The sequence below is a fragment of the Arachis hypogaea genome, chromosome 14, assembly GCF_003086295.3.
Source record: "Arachis hypogaea cultivar Tifrunner chromosome 14, arahy.Tifrunner.gnm2.J5K5, whole genome shotgun sequence".
NCBI classification, from domain to species: Eukaryota; Viridiplantae; Streptophyta; class Magnoliopsida; order Fabales; family Fabaceae; genus Arachis; species Arachis hypogaea.
The window spans coordinates 74,772,426-74,792,389 of NC_092049.1; the positions used below are offsets into that span (position 1 = coordinate 74,772,426).

General features: G+C 38.1%; 1 non-coding gene across 1 annotated transcript; it reads left to right on the top strand.

Moving 5' to 3' along the window:
• The first annotated feature begins 5,685 nt into the window (after positions 1–5,685).
• Positions 5,686–5,793, top strand: LOC112746427 (small nucleolar RNA R71). The gene has a single exon (XR_003174313.1). It is a non-coding gene; the product is annotated as a small nucleolar RNA R71 (small nucleolar RNA).
• The last annotated feature ends 14,171 nt before the right edge of the window (positions 5,794–19,964 follow it).

The window sequence follows — 19,964 nt, forward strand, 5'->3', positions numbered from 1 at the left end:
TTAGGGGGAAGCCCTTTTTGAATCAAAGCCCTGCATTCCTCAGTGAGCAGTATGGTTTCCTTCTCATCCCAACTTCTTTTCTTGTTGATAAGCTCCTTCAAAAACTTGGCATACAGAGGCATTTGCTCAAGTGCTTCAGCAAAAGGAATATTGATTTCCAGCTTTTTGAAAGTCTCAAGGAACTTGTGAAAATGCTGGTCCTTGGTTTCTTTGTTGAACCTCTGGGGATATGGCAGTGGAGGTGTGATGCTCTTTCCTATTTGCTACTGTCCCTGAGTCACTTCTGTTGAACCGTGTGGCTGGTTGTCCTTCTCTTTGAGTTTCTCAGTGCTCTTGTTTGGCATTACAACTTGATTCTTGGCTTCATCTTCCTTTGTTTGCTCTTCATCTTCTATTGCACTTTTGCTGCTCTCTGCTTGCTTCTTTGTAGTGTCATTATTGCTCATCAATGTTCTCCCACTCCTTAATTGTATCGCCTTGCATTCTTCCTTAGGATTTGGAATTGTGTCACTCGGCAGAGAGCTTGAGGGTCTCTCAAGAGAAATCTGCTTGGAGATTTGCCCCATCTGTCTCTCTAGGCTCTTCAGGGATGCTTCATGATTCTTGGTTGTCATTTCCTGGTGTTTCAACATTTTGTCTATCACGGCCTCCAAGTTAGTGATTCTTTGGGCTTCAGGTGATACTTGAGGTGGGTTATGAGATGTGGGTGGTGGATGGTAGGCATTTTGGTTGGGGTTGGGGTAGTTGTTTTGAAGTTTTCTGTAGGGGTTTTGGTTAGTTTGCTGCTGGTTGTGGTTTTGGTTGCTTCTTGGGTTGTTTTGGTTTGAGTTCCTCTGCCATGGTTGTTGGTTTTTTGTATGATTATCTCCCCATCTGAGGTTTGGGTGGTTCTTCCAGGATGGATTGTATGTATCACCATACACTTCATTTGGTCCTTGGTTGTGCATATACTGTACTTGCTCTTATTGTTGTTCTTCTTGAGTTTCTTCATTCTGTCCCCATGTGGTTGATGGTTGGCTAGTGTTAACTGCTGCAACTTGGAGACTATCAATCCTCTTGGCCATTTGCTCAAATTGTTGTTGAATTTGCTACTGCATCATCTTATTTTGAGCCAAGATTGAGTCCACTCCTTCTAGCTCCATTACTCCTCTTCTTTGTGATGGTTGGCGGTTTCTTTGATGAGCAAAGAAATATTGGTTGTTAGCCACCATATCAATGAGATTTTGAGCTTCCTCTGCAGTTTTCATGAGTTGCAAGGAATCTCCAGCTGAATGATCCAAAGCTTCTTGAGATTTCAATGTTAAGCCCTCATAGAAATTCTGCAGCTTATCCCACTCAGTGAACATTTCAGGAGGACATTTCCTGATTAGAGCCTTATATCTCTCCTATGCCTCATGGATGGGTTCAGCCTTCATTTGTGTAAATGTTTGTACCTCAGTCTTCAACCTTATGATCCTTTGAGGTGGGTAAAATTTGGCAAGGAACTTGGTTACCAAATCATCCCAATTGTTGATGCTGTCTCTTGGAAAGGATTCCAACCATTGAGTGGCCTTGTCTCTGAGAGAAAATGGGAATAGCAATAGCTTGTAGCTGTCAGGAGGCACACCATTAGTTTTAACAGTGTTACAAATCCTCAAGAAGGTGGATAAGTGTTGGTTCGGATCTTCAAGTGGTCCTCCACCAAAAGAGCAATTGTTTTGAACCAAAGTGATGAGTTGTGGCTTTAGTTCAAAATTGTTTGCATTGACATTTGGAGTTAAGATGCTACTTCCACAATGTTTAGGATTTGCAAAAGTATAGGAAGCTAAAACTCTCCTCTGTGGTGGATTGTTATTGTTGTTGTCTGCTCCACCTGGTGGATTGGTTGAATGTTCCTCCATATCTTGGAGTTCTTCTTCTGATTCCTCTTCTCCAACAATATTTTTCCCTCTTTCAGCTCTTCTTAACCTTCTAAGAATTCTTTCATCTTGTTCATGAAAGATGGGTGTATTTCTTCTTGTACCTGACATACAAGCAGAACATAAGAAACACACAAACCATTGACACTTCAATCTATTGCTAGAATGAAGTTTTAGTTAGCTTAAGCAAAAATTCAAACAGTTAGTGGGTTAATTGAAAATTAAAGTAACAGAAAATAAAAATGCCAAATCTAGATTACCACCTCACTTAATCATTGTCAATCTAATCAATCCCCGACAACGGCGCCAAAAACTTGATGGGATATTTTTGTTGAAGAAACGAATTTCTCCAAAACACCCAAATCTAACCGGCAAGTGCACCGGGTCGCATCAAGTAATAATAACTCACGGGAGTGAGGTCGATCCCACAGGGAATGAAGGATTGAGCAATTTTAGCTTAGTGGTTGATTTAGTCAAGCGAATCAAGATTTGGTTGAGAGATTTGTGATTTGCAGAATTGAAATTGCACAGAAAGTAAAGGAAATGGGTAAATTGCATGAAATTAAAGAGAACTGGAATTTAAAGTGCTGAATCTTAAAGAGCAAGGAATTAAATGGCAGAAACTTAGAACGCAATAAATGTAAATTGTAGAATCTTAAAGTGCAAGAAATGTAAATGGCTTGAATTGTAAAGGGAATTGGGAATTGGATTTGCAGAAATTAAACAAGGAAACGTTAAATTGCAACAAGCAGAGAAGTAAAGAAGGACTTGAATTGAACCGGATCTTAAAACAGAAATGTAAATGAGCATGAAAACAATAAACAGGGAATGGGAAATGGGAAATCCGGATCTCAGGACCCAAGAGATTAGAAAACCAAGTCTAGATCTCAATGCCTTCCTAGATCCAACAAGAACAATTGCAAAGGAAATGTAAATTGCAGAGAAAGTAGATGAAGAAGCAATTAACCGAAACTGAAATTCAATTAAGCAGAGAATTAAACAATATCCTAAAGTGAGATTGAAACAGAAGTTCTTCAATTCTCCACCCAAGATCCGAAGCAAGAAAATTAAAGAGTGCTGGGTAAGAACAAGGAAGAAGAGAGATCAATTCTCCTCCTCAATTCTCTTGAATTAAAACAACAATGCTAGAATGTAAAAGTGAGCTCTCAGCAAACCGAAAAGAAAGCTATTCTGAAAAACTAAAAGGGAAGCTCCCTTAAAAACTTAAATCCTATGCTATTTATACACTTTCTTCAAATGGTCTTCAAGCCTTCAATTGGGCCTTTGCTCTTGATGGAATTGGGTTGATAGAGGCCTTGGTTGATTGCTCTTGGAGTTTGGAGAAGAACCGAATTGAACCGGGTTGGAATCATGAAAGCTTGAGTAAAAGTTGGAGTAAAAGTTGGAGGCTAACTTTTACTCCAACTTTTCACATCAGCCACCCTTCCTTGCTGATACCAACGTTGGGGCAAAAGTTAGGGGTCTAACTTTTGCTCCAACGTTGGCCTCCCCTTGCATACTCATGGCGCCAACGTTAGCCAAAAAGTTAGGGGCTAACGTTGGCGCAAACTTTTGCTCATCCAGGGAGAGTTTTTTATGCGCCAACGTTAGCCAAAAAGTTAGGGGCTAACGTTGGCGTAAACTTTTGCTCATCCAGGGAGTGTTTTTCATGCCAAAAGTTAGCCAAAAAGTTTGAGGCTAACTTTTGCTCCAGCTTTTGCCCAAAAGTTAGCCAAAAAGTTTGAGTCTAACTTTTGGTCCAGCTTTTTGCTTCCTGGTTCATTTTCAATTAATCCAAAAGTTTGAGCTAAAGTTTGAGGCAAACTTTTGCTCAAACTTTTTGTCCTCTCTTCCTCCTAACCATTCCTTCTTGCTTCAACCTTTCTCCAAGCTTTCTTCACCTATCATTAATCAACCAAACACATCAAAGTTATGCTCAAAATCATGAGATATTCATTCTTTCATAATATATGACAATTATAGCATAAAACCTCATGAAATAGCATGAATTCATACATGGTTGATTAAATCAAAGGAAGCATGAAAATATACCCAATTGGCTTGCTTATGGCTCAAGAAAGTGCATAATTCAATTGAAAACAAAAGAAAAAGGCTAGTGAAACTAGGCTAAGATGACTTGTCATCAACAGTGAGCTCTCATGGAGCCTCACAGATGTTCAGAGCATTGTTGAGACTTCCCAACACCAAACTTAGAGTTTGGATATGGGAGTTCAACACCAAACTTAGAGTTTGGTTGTGGCCTCCCAACACCAAACTTAGAGTTTGACTGTGGGGGCTTTGGTTGACTCTGTAGTGAGAGAAGCTTTTTATGCTTCCTCTCCATGGTTACAGAAGGAGATCCTTGAGTTTTAAACACAAGGTTGTCCTCATTCAGTTGAAGGATCAATTCTTCTCTGTCCACATCAATCACAGCTTTTGCTATAGCTAGGAAGGGTTTTCCAAGGATGATGGATTCATCCTCTACTAGTCCATAAGCCTGTTTTCTTGAGTTGTCTGCAATCTCTAATGAGATTCTGGCAGCTTGCACCTCAAAGATTCCTAGTTTCTCCATTACAGAGAGTGGCATGAGGTTTATCCCTGACCCAAGGTCACATAGAGCCTTCTCAAAGGTCATGGTGCCTGTGGTACAAGGTATTAAGAACTTTCCAGGATCCTATTTCTTCTGAGGCAATGTCAGTTGATCCAGATCACTCAGTTCATTGATGAGCAAGGGAGGTTCATCTTCCCAAGTCTCATTACCAAATAACTTGGCATTCAGCTTCATGATTGCACCAAGGTACTTGGCAACTTGCTCTTCAGTAATATCCTCATTTTCTTCAGAAGAAGAATACTCATCAGAGCTCATGAAGGGTAAAAGGAGGTTCAATGGAATCTCTATGGTTTCTAGATGACCATCAGATTCCTTTGATTCCTCAGAGGGAAACTCCCTATTGGTCACTGGACGTCCCAGGAGGTCTTCCTCACTGGGATTCACGTCCTCTCCCTCCCTTGTAGGTTCAGCCATGATGGTTAAATCAATGGCCTTGCACTCTCTTTTTGGATTCTCTTCTGTATTGCTTAGGAGAGTACTAGGAGGAGTTTCAGTGACTCTTTTACTCAACTGGCCCACTTGTGCCTCCAAATTTCTGATGGAGGACCTTGTTTCATTCATGAAACTTAAAGTCGCCTTAGATAGATCAGAGACTATATTTGCTAAGCTAGATGGATTCTGCTCAGAATTCTCTCTCTGTTGCTGAGTGGATGATGGAAAAGGCTTGCTATTGCTAAACTTGTTTCTTCCACCATTATTAAAGCCTTGTTGAGGCTTTTGTTGATCATTCCATGAAAAATTTGGATGATTTCTCTATGAGGGATTATAGGTGTTTCCATAGGGTTCACCCATGTAATTCACCTCTGCTATTGCAGGGTTCTCAGGATCATAGGCTTCTTCTTCAGAAGATGCCTCTTTAGTACTGTTGGATGATTCCTTCAATCCATTCAGACTCTGAGAGATCATATTGACTTGCTGAGTCAATATTTTATTCTGAGCCAATATGGCATTTAGCGTATCAATTTCAAGAACTTCCTTCCTCATAGGCGTCCCATTACTCACAGGATTCCTTTCAGAAGTGTACATGAACTGGTTATTTGCAACCATGTCAATGAGTTCTTGAGCTTCTGCAGGCGTTTTCTTAAGGTGAATGGATCCACCTGCAGAGTGGTCCAATGACATCTTTAATAGCTCAGACAGACCATCATAGAATATATCCAGGATGGTCCATTCTGAAAGCATATCAGAAGGACACTTTTTGGTCAGTTCCTTGTATCTCTCCCAAGCTTCATAGAGGGACTCACCTTCCTTTTGTTTGAAGGTTTAAACATCCACTCTAAGCTTGCTAAGCTTTTAAGGAGGAAAGAACTTGGCTAAGAAAGCCGTGACCAGCTTATCCCAAGAGTTCAGGCTATCTTTAGGTTGAGAGTACAACCATACTCTAGCTTTGTCTCTTACAGCAAACGGGAAAAGCATAAGCCTGTAGACCTCGGGATCAACCCCATTGGTCTTAACAGTATCACAGATCTGCAAGAATTCAATTAAGAACTAAAAAGGATCTTCGGATGGAAGTCCATGAAACTTGCAGTTCTGTTGCATCAGAGAAACTAATTGAGGTTTAAGCTCAAAGTTGTTTGCTCCAATTGTAGGGATTGAGATGCCTCTTCCATGTAAATTGGAATTAGCTGCAGTAAAGTCACCAAGCATCTTCGTTGCATTGTTATTATTTTCGGCCATGTCTCCTTCTTTTTCGAAATTTTCTGTCAGATTTTCTCCAGAGAGTTATGTTTTAGCTTCCCTTCGCTTCCTCTTCATAGTCCTTTCAGGTTCAGGATCAGCCTCAACAAGAATGTTCTTATCCTTGTTCCTGCTCATATGAAAAAGAAGAAAACAGAAAAGAAAATATGGAATCCTCTATGTCACAGTATAGAGATTCCTTATGCAAGTATAAGAAGAGAAGAATGTAAGAAGGAGGAGAGAAAAAATTCGAACACAAAGAGGGGGATGGGGTTCAAATTTTTGGATGGAGGAGAAGTGTTAGTACATGAATAAATAAATAAAAGGAGGTGAGGAAGAGAAGAATTCGAAAATTTAAATAAAATAAAATAAAAATATTTTAAAATTTGAGTTAAAATTCAAAAACTAAAATTGAAATCAAATTAAATTGAAATTAAAACAATTAGTTAATTAAAAAGGAAATTTGAAAAAGAGGGAAGGGATTTTCGAAAATTAGAGAGAGAGAATTAGTTAGGTAGTTTTGAAAAAGATAAGAATCAATCAAAGAGATATGTGGTTAATTGAAAAAGATTTGAAAATCAAATTTGAAAAGATAAGAAGTTAGAAAAGATTTTGAAATTGATTTTGAAAAAGATGTGATTGAAATTTATTTTGAAAAAGATTTGAAAAAGAAATTTAAAAATATTTGATTTTGAAAATTAAAGTTGATTACTTCACTAACAAGAAACAAAAAGATTTTATTTTAAAATTTAAAGATTGAACTTTCTTATTAGGCAAGTAACAAACTTAATATTTTTGAATCAATCACATTAATTGTTAGCATTGAATTCGAAAACATGGAATAAAAATAAGAAAAAGATTTTGAAAATTAATTTGAAATATTCGAAAATATGAAAGAAAAATTGAAAAAGATTTGATTTTTTGAAAAAGATTTGAAAAAGATAGAGTTTTTAAAATGTAAATTTGATTTGACTCATAAGAAACAACTAATTTTGAAAAATTTTTAAAAAAGTCAACCCAAATTTTCAAAATTTTATGATAGAATAAGGGAAAGATATTTTTTTTGACTTTTTTGAATTTTTAATGATGAAAGAGAAAAACATCAAAAAGACTCAATGCATGAAAATTTTGGATCAAAACATGTGATGCATGCAAGAACACTATGAATGTCAAGATGAACACCAAGAACACTTTGAAGATCAAGATGAACATCAAGACTTATTTTTGAAAATTTTTTTAGAAAAGAAAAACATGCAAGACACCAAACTTAGAGATTTTTCATGTTAGACACTATGAATGCAAAACTGCATATGAAAAACAACAAAAGACACAAAACAAGAAAATATGAAGATCAAACAAGAAGACTGGCCAAGAACAACTTGAAGATCTTGAAGAATGCAATGCATGAAATTTTCGAAAAAAATTTTTAGAAAATTAAAAAGATGCAATTGACACCAAACTTAAAACTTGACTCTAGACTTAAACAAGAAACATAAAATTTTTGGTTTTTATAATTTCATAAGATTTTTTTTTGGTTTTTTTTTTTTGGTTTTTCGAATATTATTTTGGGAAAAATGAAAAAGAAGAAAAATTTTTTGTATTTTTCGAAAATAAGAAATAAAAGCTTAAAATTAAAATAAAATTACCTAATCTGAGCAACAAGATGAACCGTCAGTTGTCCAAACTCGAACAATCCCCGGCAACGGCGCCAAAAACTTGGTATGCGAAATCGTGATCTTCAACAATGGCGCCAATGGCTTGGTGCTCTCAAACGTGAATCACACTTTGTCACAACTTCGCACAACTAACCAGCAAGTGCACTGGGTCGTCCAAGTAATAAACCTTACGTGAGTAAGGGTCGATCCCACGGAGATTGTCGGCTTGAAGCAAGCTATGGTCACCTTGTAAATCTCAGTCAGGCGGATTCAAAAGGTTATAGAGTTTTGATAATTAAAAGATAAATGAAACATAAACTAGGATAGAGATACTTATGTAATTCATTGGTGAGAATTTCAGATAAACGTATAGAGATGCCTTTCGATCCTCTGAACCTCTGCTTTCCTGCTGTCTTCATCCAATCATTCCTACTCCCTTCCATGGCAAGCTTTATGTAGGGCATCACCGTTGTCAATGGCTACATCCCATCCTCTCTGTGAAAATGGTCCAATGTGCTGTCACTGCATGGCTAATCATCTGTCGGTTCTCGATCATACTGGAATAGGATTTACTATCCTTTTGCTCTGTCACTACGCCCAGCACTTGCGAGTTTGAAGCTCGTCATAGCCATCCCTTTCCAGATCCTACTCGGAATACCACAGACAATGTTTAGACTTTCCAGATCTCAAGAATGGCCGTCCATGGGTTCTAACTTATACCACGAAGATTCTAATATCTCGGACTCGGTCCTCTGTATTAGATATCTAAGAGATACTCATTCTAGCTTGTTTGCATGTAGAACGGAAGTGTTTTTCAGGCACGCGTTCATAGGTGAGAATGATGATGAGCGTCACATAATCATCACATTCATCATGTTCTTGGGTGCAAATGGATATCTTAGAGAAGGAATAAGCTTGAATTGAATAGAAAAACAATAGTACTTTGTATTAATTAATGAGGAACAGCAAAGCTCCACACCTTAATCTATGGAGTGTAGAAACTCTACCGTTGAAAATACATAAGTGATAAGGTCCAGGCATGGCCGAATGGCCAGCCCCCTAAACGTGATCAAAAGATGAAACTAAATATATTCCAAAGATTCCTCCTAAATACAATAGTAAAAAGTCCTATTTATGCTAAACTAGTTACTAGGGTTTACAGAAATGAGTAAATGATGCAGAAATTCACTTCCGGGGCCCACTTGGTGTGTGCTTGGGCTGAGCATTGGGCTTTACACGTGTAGAGGCTTCTCTTGGAGTTGAACGCCAGTTTGTAACCTGTTTCTGGCGTTTAACTCCACTTTGCAACCTGTTTCTGGCGTTTAACTCTAGAATGCAGCATGGAACTCGCGTTGAACGCTAGTTTGCGTCATGTAAACTCGGGCAAAGTATGAACTATTATATATTGCTGGAAAGCTCTGGATGTCTACCTTCCAACGCAATTAAGAGCGCGCCATTTAGAGTTCTGTAGCTCTAGAAACTCTACTTTGAGGGCAGGGAGGTCAGAATCCAACAGCATCTGTAGTCCTTCTTCAACCTCTGAATCTGATTTTTGCTCAAGTCCCTCAATTTCAGCCAGAAAATACCTGAAATCACAGAAAAATACACAAACTCATAGTAAAGTCCAGAAATGTGATTTTTATTTAAAAACTAATAAAAATATACTAAAAACTAACTAAATTATACTAAAAGCTATGTAAAAACAATGCCAAAAAGCGTATAAATTATCTGCTCATCAGTGGTCTATAGTTATGATAGGAATTCTTAATTCCTAATCCTTGCCAAGAGTTCCTTTTTGCCACTTGAATTCCATTGTTTGATTACTTGCTTTGAGTTTTAATACCCTTGCATGCTTGATTACTTTTTTGCATTTTTAATCTTCTTGCCAAATGCTACCTCAATTCCAACACCCTCATAGCCAATAATTTAACACTTAATTACAATTCCTAGGGAGACAACCCGGGGGTTTAAGTAATCTCGGTTATTTTATTTGAATTGTGATAATTCTGTATTTAAACTTTGATTCAGGGTTTCTTGTCAGTCTAGACTATACTTGCAACGTAATTCTAGATCGGCATAAATCCAACATATCACGAACCCTGGACAATTACATACATACATACATACATACATACATACATACATACATACATATATATATATATATATATATATATATATATATATATAATCATTCATTTATCGTCTCATTAGGGAATCCGGGGAGTTAAAGTACCCGGTCACATCTTGCGACGGAGGGTTAATAGAGTATCGAGTCTCAAATTGGAACAAGTGGTGGAAAGCCACTACATCTACCTAAGGAAACTCGTGTATCAAATAATATAATGCACATGCCATTTAGATCTTTAGATTATAATTCATTAATATCATAATCACCATCAATCACGTATCGATCTCAGCATTCATACTTATATTTTCATACTCTTTCCTCCATCATCATCATTTTGCAATATCATACTTCATAATTGTTCTCTTTAATTTGCTATCTCAACCTCTCAAATCTCATCCCTAACCATTCTACCCTCTATTTCACCGATTCTAGAGTCATGACAGGGTTTACAGAAAGTAAAAAGAGTAGTAGAATGATCAAAAACTCAAAAATCCATGTTTCAGTAAACCAGCGTGGCCGTGCATACGCATAACACCCACATACACATGAATTTTGAAAATTACAAGAGTCGCGTACGCGAACCCCCGATGTGTACGCGAGTGTGTTGGACCGAACGGATTCTTGCATATGTATGATAGTAGCCGTGTACGAATAATGTTAAAATGACAAGGTCGCATACACGAAACACTATCGTGTACGTGAGAGTATTGGATAGTGCTATATTCTCGCGTACCCACGACCTTCCTTCGTACGCATGATAGCAAAATTTAACAAAAAGCTGATACGCTGCAGAATCTTAGTATTTGATCAAAACTTCAAACGCGCATAACTTTTTCATTAAAAATTATTTTTCATCCATTCTTCAAACCTCATAAACTACTCGGATCCAATTTTCATTTAAGACACTTTTCACAAAGTTCAAGGATCTTAGAGCCAAGTTAAAGCGCGGTAAAGTTGGTTAAAATTTCATTTTTTACCCAATTAGCCTCAACAATTTTATTGACCAATTCCTCTAAACATTTCAATCCAAAACACTTCCATTACCATTTTTAAACTTCCCATCCATTCAATTATCAACTTCTAACCATTACAAGTGGTGCACGAAATTGTGATGTCCAGGCTCGAACTATTCCTGGCATGTGAACAACTTGGCACGCGTAATCGTGATTACACATTCATAATTTGTCACAACTTCGATACAACTAACCAGCAAGTGCACTGGGTCGTCCAAGTAATACCTTACATGAGTAAGGGTCGAATCCCACGGAGATTGTTGGTATGAAGCAAGCTATGGTCACCTTGTAAATCTCAGTCAGGAAGATATAAAGTGATAATGGTGTTTTCGAATGATAATTAAGAGAATAGGGATAGAAATACTTATGTAATTCATTGGTGAGAGTTTCAGATAAGCGAATGGAGATGCTTTCGTTCCTCTAAACCTCTACTTTCCTGCTATCTTCTTCCAATCAGTCTTACTCCTTTCCATGGTTGGCTTTATGTGATACATCACCACTGTCAATGGCTACTTTCGGTCATCTCTCGGGAAAATGATCCAATGCCCTGTCACGGCACGGCTAATCGTCTGGAGGCATCACCCTTGTCAATGGCTTCATCTTATCCTCTCAGTGAATAATATGCTCACGCACCCTGTCACGGCACGGCTATTCATCTGTCGGTTCTCGATCATGCTGGAATAGGATTTACTATCCTTTTGCGTCTGTCACTAACGCCCTGCAATCGCGAGTTAGGAGCTCGTCACAGTCATTCAATCATTGAATCCTACTCGGAATACCACAGACAAGGTTTAGACCTTCCGGATTCTCTTGAATGCCGCCATCATTCTAGCTTACGCCACGAAGATTCCGGTTAGGAGATCTAAGAGATATTCATTCTAGCTTATTTCATATAGAACGGAAGTGTTTGTCAGGCACGTGTTCATAGGGGAGAATGGTGATGAGCGTCACACATAATCATCACCTTCATCATGTTCTTGGGTGCAAATGGATATCTTAGAAGCGAAATAAGAAGAATTGAATAGAAAACAGTAGTACTTTGCATTAATCTTTGAGGAACAGCAGAGCTCCACACCTTAATCTATGGAGTGTAGAAACTCTACCGTTGAAAATACATAAGTGAAAGGTCCAGGCATGGCCGAGATGGCCAGCCCCCTAAACAAGATCAATAGTCTCCTAAGATGAACAATAGATTAAAACTGAGACCAAAGATGTCTAATACAATAGTAAAGGGTCCTATTTATAATAAACTAGTCACTAGGGTTTACATGAGTAAGTAATTGATGCATAAATCCACTTTCGGGGCCCACTTGGTGTGTGTTTGGGCTGAGCTTAAGTGTAGCACGTTCAGAGGCCATTTGTGGAGTTGAACGCCAGTTTCTGTGCCAGTTTGGGCGTTCAACTCTGGTTTTGGATCCTTTTCTGGCGCTGGACGCCAGATTTGGGCAGAAGGCTGGCGTTGAACGCCAGTTTATGTCGTCTATTCTTGGCCAAAGTATGGACTATTATATATTGCTGGAAAGCCCTGGATGTCTACTTTCCAACGCATTTAGAAGCGCGCGATTTCGAGTTTTGTAGCTCCAGAAAATCCACTTTGAGTGCAGGGAGGTCAGAATCCAACAACATCAGCAGTCCTTTTTCAACCTCTGAATCTGATTTTTGCTCAAGTCCCTCAATTTCAGCCAGAAAATACCTGAAATCACAGAAAAATACACAAACTCATAGTAAAGTCCAGAAATGTGAATTTCACATAAAAAGTAATGAAAACATCCCTAAAAGTAACTAGATCCTACTGAAAACACACTAAAAACAATGTCAAAAAGCGTATAAATTATCCGCTCATCAACAAGCCTAACCAAACCAATTTCAATTCATTTATCACATTCATTATCAATATTCAATATCCAATATATATCATCAACTCAAATCCATAATTCTATCACCACTTAAATTATACATTCATATGCATATACTCACTTACTAACCATATCAATCAACCAGTTCACATGATTCAAACCCATCCTAAGGCAACTAGCCTAAGGTTCACACAACATTATATATTAACTAAAAGAAACCAAAATCATACTTTGTCCGATTTCTTCCCAAGTCCCAAAACCCCTCAAAACCTCCTCTTCACAAGCTTCCAAGCAAACTCCACAAGTTTTCAATCACCAGAGTTTAGTCCCAAGCATACCACTTTACCAATTTGACTTCAATTCCCATGAATTCAGTCTAATTCCATACAATTTCATACATAACCACAATTTTAATACCTAAACTTCATAAAATTAGAGAATTAAAAGGGGATAACAGTTCTTCACCTTTAACCACGGATGATTAGGGAAAAACCTAACAATTTTATACTGCCAGATCAAACCTAAAGCATTAAAAATCTAAAAATTCTCAATACCCGAAAACCAAAATGGTAAAATTGAAGAGAGGTAAGGGCTGGGTGATAAATTTCAAGTTTCTTACCACTTTGTTCATATGGATTTGAAGAGTTCGGCGAGGCGGTCACATGACCGCAAACGGTCCGGCAATTGGAGCTCCGAATTAAAAGTTATGATCGATGGAAGATTGAAGTAGAAAATGGGTATAGGGTTCCTTGGCTCTCCTTCTTCTTCAGCATGCCCGTTGGCCCAATTTTAGGCCAAAATCTTTAAAATCAGTGTTTTAATTCGTATTTAAATATTTTTACTTCCTCAAATTATAAAATTTAATTTTGTAATTTCTTTGGCTCATAATTAATTTATTAGTTAATTATTTATTAATTTTTAGGGTTTTATATCCCATTCCCTAATTAGGAATTTTGTCCCCAAAATTCAATTTTTCTTAGAATAACTGCGGATAGTCCTTTCGTATCTCCGAGTCAAGCTCCCAGGCGTGCTCTTCTATTCCGGCTCGACTCCAAGCAACCTTTACTAGTTGAACTTATTTTGCTCAGAGTTTTTTAATGCTGACATCGTCAATCCTAACCGGAATCACTTGAAACGTCAAATCTTCTTTTAATTGGACCGATTCAGGTTCTAAGACATGGCTTGCATCAAAGGTATACTTCCGAAGCTGCAAAACGTAAAATACGTTGTGAGGTTCGAAAGATGGGATAGTAGAGCTATCTGATACACTATCGGCCCAATTCTCTTCATAATTTGAAATGGACTGACATAACAGGGATTTAGTTTCTTTGTATTTATCGCTCCTCCGATAACTATAGTTGGAGTAACCCTCAGAAACACATGGATGCCCTCTTGAAACTCTAAAGGTTTCTATCTCTGATTAGCATAGCTTTCCTGACGACTCTGAACAGTAAGAATTCTAGATCAAATCTTCCTAATCTGTTCCGTCGTCTCTACCATCTCAGGCTCTGACAAACTCGATTCTCTAGCTTGATATCAACATAATGAAGATTAGTACTTTCTCCTATACAAAGCCTCATATGGAGCCATTCTGATGCTCGAATGGAAACTATTCCTATACGTAAACTCCACTAGCGGCATGTATCGATCCTAACTTCCCAGTTGGTCTAGCACACAAGCTCTAAGCATATCTTCCAGAGTCTATACTGTCCTCTCTGATTAACCATCGGCTTGAAGATGGTATGCAGTTCTTAGGCACAATCGAGTCCTAAACGCCTTCCGGAAATCTCCCTAAAACATAGAAGTGAAATAAGGATCTCTGTCAGAAACTATGGTCATAGGCACACCATGCAGTCTTACAATCTCTTTAATGTAGAAATGCACCAACTCTTCCAAGGTATAGCTCATACGGACAGGAAAAAAATGTACATACTTAGTCAACTGATTAATAATTACCCATACTACATCAAATCCTGCTATAGTTCTCGACAAACTAGATACAAAATCCATGGTAATACCTTCCCATTTCCACTGTGGAATCTCTAAGGGTTGCAGTGTTTCAGATGGCTTCTGATGTTCAATCTTCACCTTCTGACAAGACACTGCTATGTTATTTTTCATTCCTGGCCGCTAAAACATCGCTTTCAAGTTATGATACATCTTGGTAGTCCCAAGATGAATCGAGAATCCACTCTTGTAATCCTTTATCAGCACGTCTCGCCTTAAGTCTCCCACTTCGGCACACAAATTCTCCCTTTATATCTCCAAAATCCTTCCCTGTCTCAAGTAACCTCTCCCTGTTTCCTCTATTCTATTCCTTGCAATATTTTCTGTAGCTCCTGATCATTCTACTGAGCCTTCTGAATCTCAGCCTTGAAATCACTTGAGATACGCAACTAGTGTAAGCACACATTCTCAGCTATCTCTCTAATGCCCAAGTTAAGGTTCTCAAACTCTCTCAACAACTTTTCTTCCTTGATCGTCATCCAAGCAATATTTAAGGACTTCTAGCTCAGTCCATCCACCACCACATTAGCTTTTTCTAGATGATAATTCAGCTCAAAATCATAATCTTTCAATAATTCCATCCATCTCCTCTGACTTATATTAAGCTCCTTCAGATCAAAGAGATATTTCAAGCCCTTATTATCAGAGAAGACTTGGAATTTAACCCCATACAAGTAGTGTCTCCATACTTTTAATGCAAACACAACCGCAGCAAGTTCCAGGTCATGAGTTGGATAGTTTACCTCGTGCGGTCTCAACTGACAAGAAGCGTAGGCTACAACATTTTGGTGTTGCATTAGCACACATCCCAAACCTTTTAATGAAGCATCACAATAAACCTCGAGTGGCTTATTAGATTCAGACAACACTAATACAGGCGCTATTGTTAATTTCACCTTCAATGTTTGGAAGCTCTCCTCGCACTCTGATGTCCACATAAACAATGCATTCTTCTGAGTTAACTTTGTGATAGGAAACGCAATTTGCGAGAATCGCTTAATGAATTTTCGATAATATATAGCCAAACCAAGGAAGCTCCTAATCTCCATCACCAACGTAGGCTGTCTCAAATCCTCCACTGCTTCAACCTTAGAAGGATCCACTGCAATACCATTCTTACTTATTACGTGTCCCAGAAACTTCACATCTTCCTTCCAGAATTCACATTTAGAAAGTTTCGCAAAAATTTTTTGCTCTTTTAAAATCTGTAACGCGGTCCTCGAGTGGTCTGCATGCTCCTCCTTTGTCTTAGAATAAATAAGAATATCATTGATCAATATCACAACAAACTTACCTGGAAAGGGTCAAAAAATATCATTGATCAAAAATACTATTCATGTAATTCATGAACACAGCAGGGGCATTTGTCAACCCAAATGACAGCTTTTAGAACTCGTTATGGGCATTTGTCAACCCAAATGTCTTCATTTCTCACCCTTATCTGGTGATAACCAGACCTCAAGTCGATATTTGAGAAAACTCCAGCTCCTTGTAACTGATCTATCAAGTAGTCAATCCTTGGCAATGGATATTTGTTCTTTACTGTCACCTTGTTCAATTGTCTATAGTCCATGCACAGTTGCATGCTCCCATCCTTCTTTTTCGCTAGTAAGACCGGTGCTCCCCACGATAAAACGCTTCGATGAATGAAATTCTTATTCATCAACTCCTCCAGCTGGGTCTAAAGTTTTGCCAGTTCCAATGGTGATATTCGGTATGGCACAATTGAAATTTGTCCTACTCTAGGGACCAGTTCTATCGCAAATTTAATTTCTCGAGAAAGAGAAAATTCAGGTATATCTTCAGGACATACCTCAGGAAATTCGTTTACTACCAGAATCTGATCCAACTTTTGTTCATCTCCCAGCGAGCTTACAGTAACAGCACAAAACCTTGACACTCACTCCCGCTATAGTTCACTACAACAGAATTTAAGTAATAACCCTCTGCTACCACCAGTCCTTTTGATGCCTCAAACATAAACTGCACTGATCATTCGGAATAGTCTAATAGTACATGATGTTTTGACAACCAATCCAAACCCAGAATTAAATCAAGTCCAGTCATTGGCAAACATATCAAGTCATAGGTAAACTGTCTATTCTTAATTCGAAAAAATACTTGTTGCTAGCTTTCTCAAATTATATGAATGAATGTGATACCCCAGTATCAAACAAAGCAATTAAGATTTTGTTACCGATTTCATATTTATCTTTGATTAGTGTGTTAGACCTTGCAGCACTATCCGCTGTCATAGTGAAAACTCAACCTCACTACTGACAAGTCTATGACATATGCCCAACTCCACCACAGTAGTAACACAAACCCAAACCAGCTCTGCATGGAGTATTCAAATGGTAACCCCCACATCTCCTACAAGTCAAGTCGTTGGGAGGAACCTGAGCTTGCTTTCCCTTTCCTCTTCCTTAGTTGTTGTTGGTTTTATTAAACCTCCAAAAGTTTTTCTAAACCTGATGGGGTTTTGAAATATAGCCCCCTCTCCTGAAATTTTGGCCTCATGGTGCAAAATTCTTCCCTTGATCCCTCCTAAAGAAAGCTCAGTGATCGCCCTTGTCTGATCCAGCCTTCCTCGCACAATCCTCAATACCCTACTCTTATTCACTAGTTCATAGAAGATTCTTACCTCCATTGGCCCTACAGCACTCAGAATGTCACTCCGTAGTTCACCTTCATACTTAATACATTTCTACTCTTCATCGTTCTCTGGAGTACCCCAAAAAACTTTAAAGAACTGACAAAGCTCCTCAAACTTGCTAGTATACTCTACTAAAATCATAGAACCTTGCTTCAACTGTAGTAACTCAAGCTATTTCACTACCTTGACTGATTTAGGAAAATACTTCTTATAGAATTTAGATTGAAAAGTTTCCCAAGATATCATAGCATTGCCCTACCGCAGCAAGCGCTGAGCTCCCTGCTACCAATACTATGCTTCTTCCATCAGCTGATTAGTGGCGAATTCAACATACTGCTCCTTAGGTACGTGTGGATCTTGTAAAGCCCTTTCCATTGCATGAGACCAATTGGCCCAGTACCTCATGTATTGATGCATTTGCATCTTTAGTATTTTTCCGCTAGAATTTCATTCAATAAACTAAAAATTATTACAAGATAAGCAATGATTTCATAGTTAATTGAGCAATACTTTGAGTTAGTGTGCATTCATTGATTATAGGAAATTTGGAAGAGAATTGGCAAAGATTAAAGAGAGAGAAGAGGTCAGGAATCACTATGAGTAAGAAACAAAAAGAGGGGAAGCAATCCAAAGAGCTCTCTGGACTAAACAGAGAGCCTCAGGACACTAAATTGAGAAGTAGGGCTAGTCGTGGGATGTGGAAGACAAGACGTACCACAGCCAAGCAAAACAGAAAGGAAAGTTGTTAAAAGAGTGCACATTCATCCAACGTCAGAGCATAGGCATCCAACGCCAAAACAGAAGTCATGCGTATGCATCTCCCATGTGTACGCATGAATTGAAGAGTATGCCCAATCATGTATATGCATCTCCCATGCGTATGCATGATCCTTATTTCAATGTGGGACATAGAACCAAAGCCGTGGTATGTGAAGAGACAACCGTTGCACATGGAGGGGTTGTGTATGCATCTCCTGCGGGAACGCACAACTAGTGCGAAAAAGGGACGACATCGCACGTATACATCTAGCATGCATACACACGATAGAAATGGCGTGCCACATGAGTTTTTGGACGTACAACACCTAGGAGCAAATATAATGCTAAATAAAGCCACGTTTGACGTGGAATTCTTCACGTGCCATGGCAGGACCAAATAGTGAGCAATTTGAGGCAACAAAACAGCAATGTAGGACGTAAGTTCCCCTGCATGGAATGTGAGAGTTCCTCTAAAGGCCAACAGGACAAAAATCAAAGCCTACGTTGCACGGCTACTTGGGGCACATCCCATGCCCAATTGTGTCACCTCTCAGGGGGCTTAAATCACTTACCAAGTCCTCCGATTCTTTAACAATTAACTGATTTACTCAAGGCTTAACTAATCACAGCATTAATTAAGGACTGCAAGGAGAAAAGATCGAGAGCTTGGCTGGTGGAAAACATTTATGAAGTAGATTTGATTTTGTTTTTAATTTTGGATTCTATTTTAAGTTTTGAATTTTAAATTTGTTCAGAGTTAGTATTTAAGGAAAGAAGTCACTGACAGCCAGGCTGTAACACCCTACCACACAGAATTTTATGCTTAAGTAATAAGAGAGAGGTGGTGAGGTATTACGATCTCGAAAAGTAAAATTATATATATAATATAGTTTGAAAAAGTTTATAACTAGGAGCCTTTGAAGAAAAGTAAAAATAAAAGCGGTAAAATGAAAAGCGCAACACTCACGAAGCGACAACATATACGAAGCAAGGTAAGAGTAAGCTAACATGGATATCTTCCAAAGAGTTCCAAAATACAGATAACAAAGCTCAAGACTCGGCTTGCAAAGATAAACCAGCCAGAGCACATAAGTATATATATACATATATATAAGAGAACCCAAAATATAGTTTTACGGAACTTGTTTCTCCAAAATAACATCTAAGAGGAAATTAATACATCATATACATAAATAGTGGAGATAAATAAGTATCTACATATATACATATAACCAAAATAAAGCCCCAAAAGACATAGATATCTTTGCTATTAGAAGCTTCTAACATGCCTCAATGAGGTGCCTCATGTCCTGCATTTGAAAACCACAAAATATGTATGGGGTGAGAAACAAAAGTTCTCAGCATGGTAACAATGCCCATATATCTAACATATAATGTCCTGAGAAGGCCAAAGGCGATCCTAGAACTCCAACACTCATATTTAAGTCTTAAAGTTTGTAAATATAAAACCATAAATAGGGTAGATTATCTAAGTATTCTTGATTCTATCTCAATTCTAATTTAATCCATAAAATCATCGCCTGTCCTCCAATCCTCCGAACACCAGTAGAACCATACAGACAAACAAAACAGACAAAGCAAACACAAGTAGTATACATGTATAGCAAGAAAATCATATAGCGAGCAAGCACAGTAATTTCACAAAGACAATCCCAAACAATGTAAACTCAAACAAGTCGA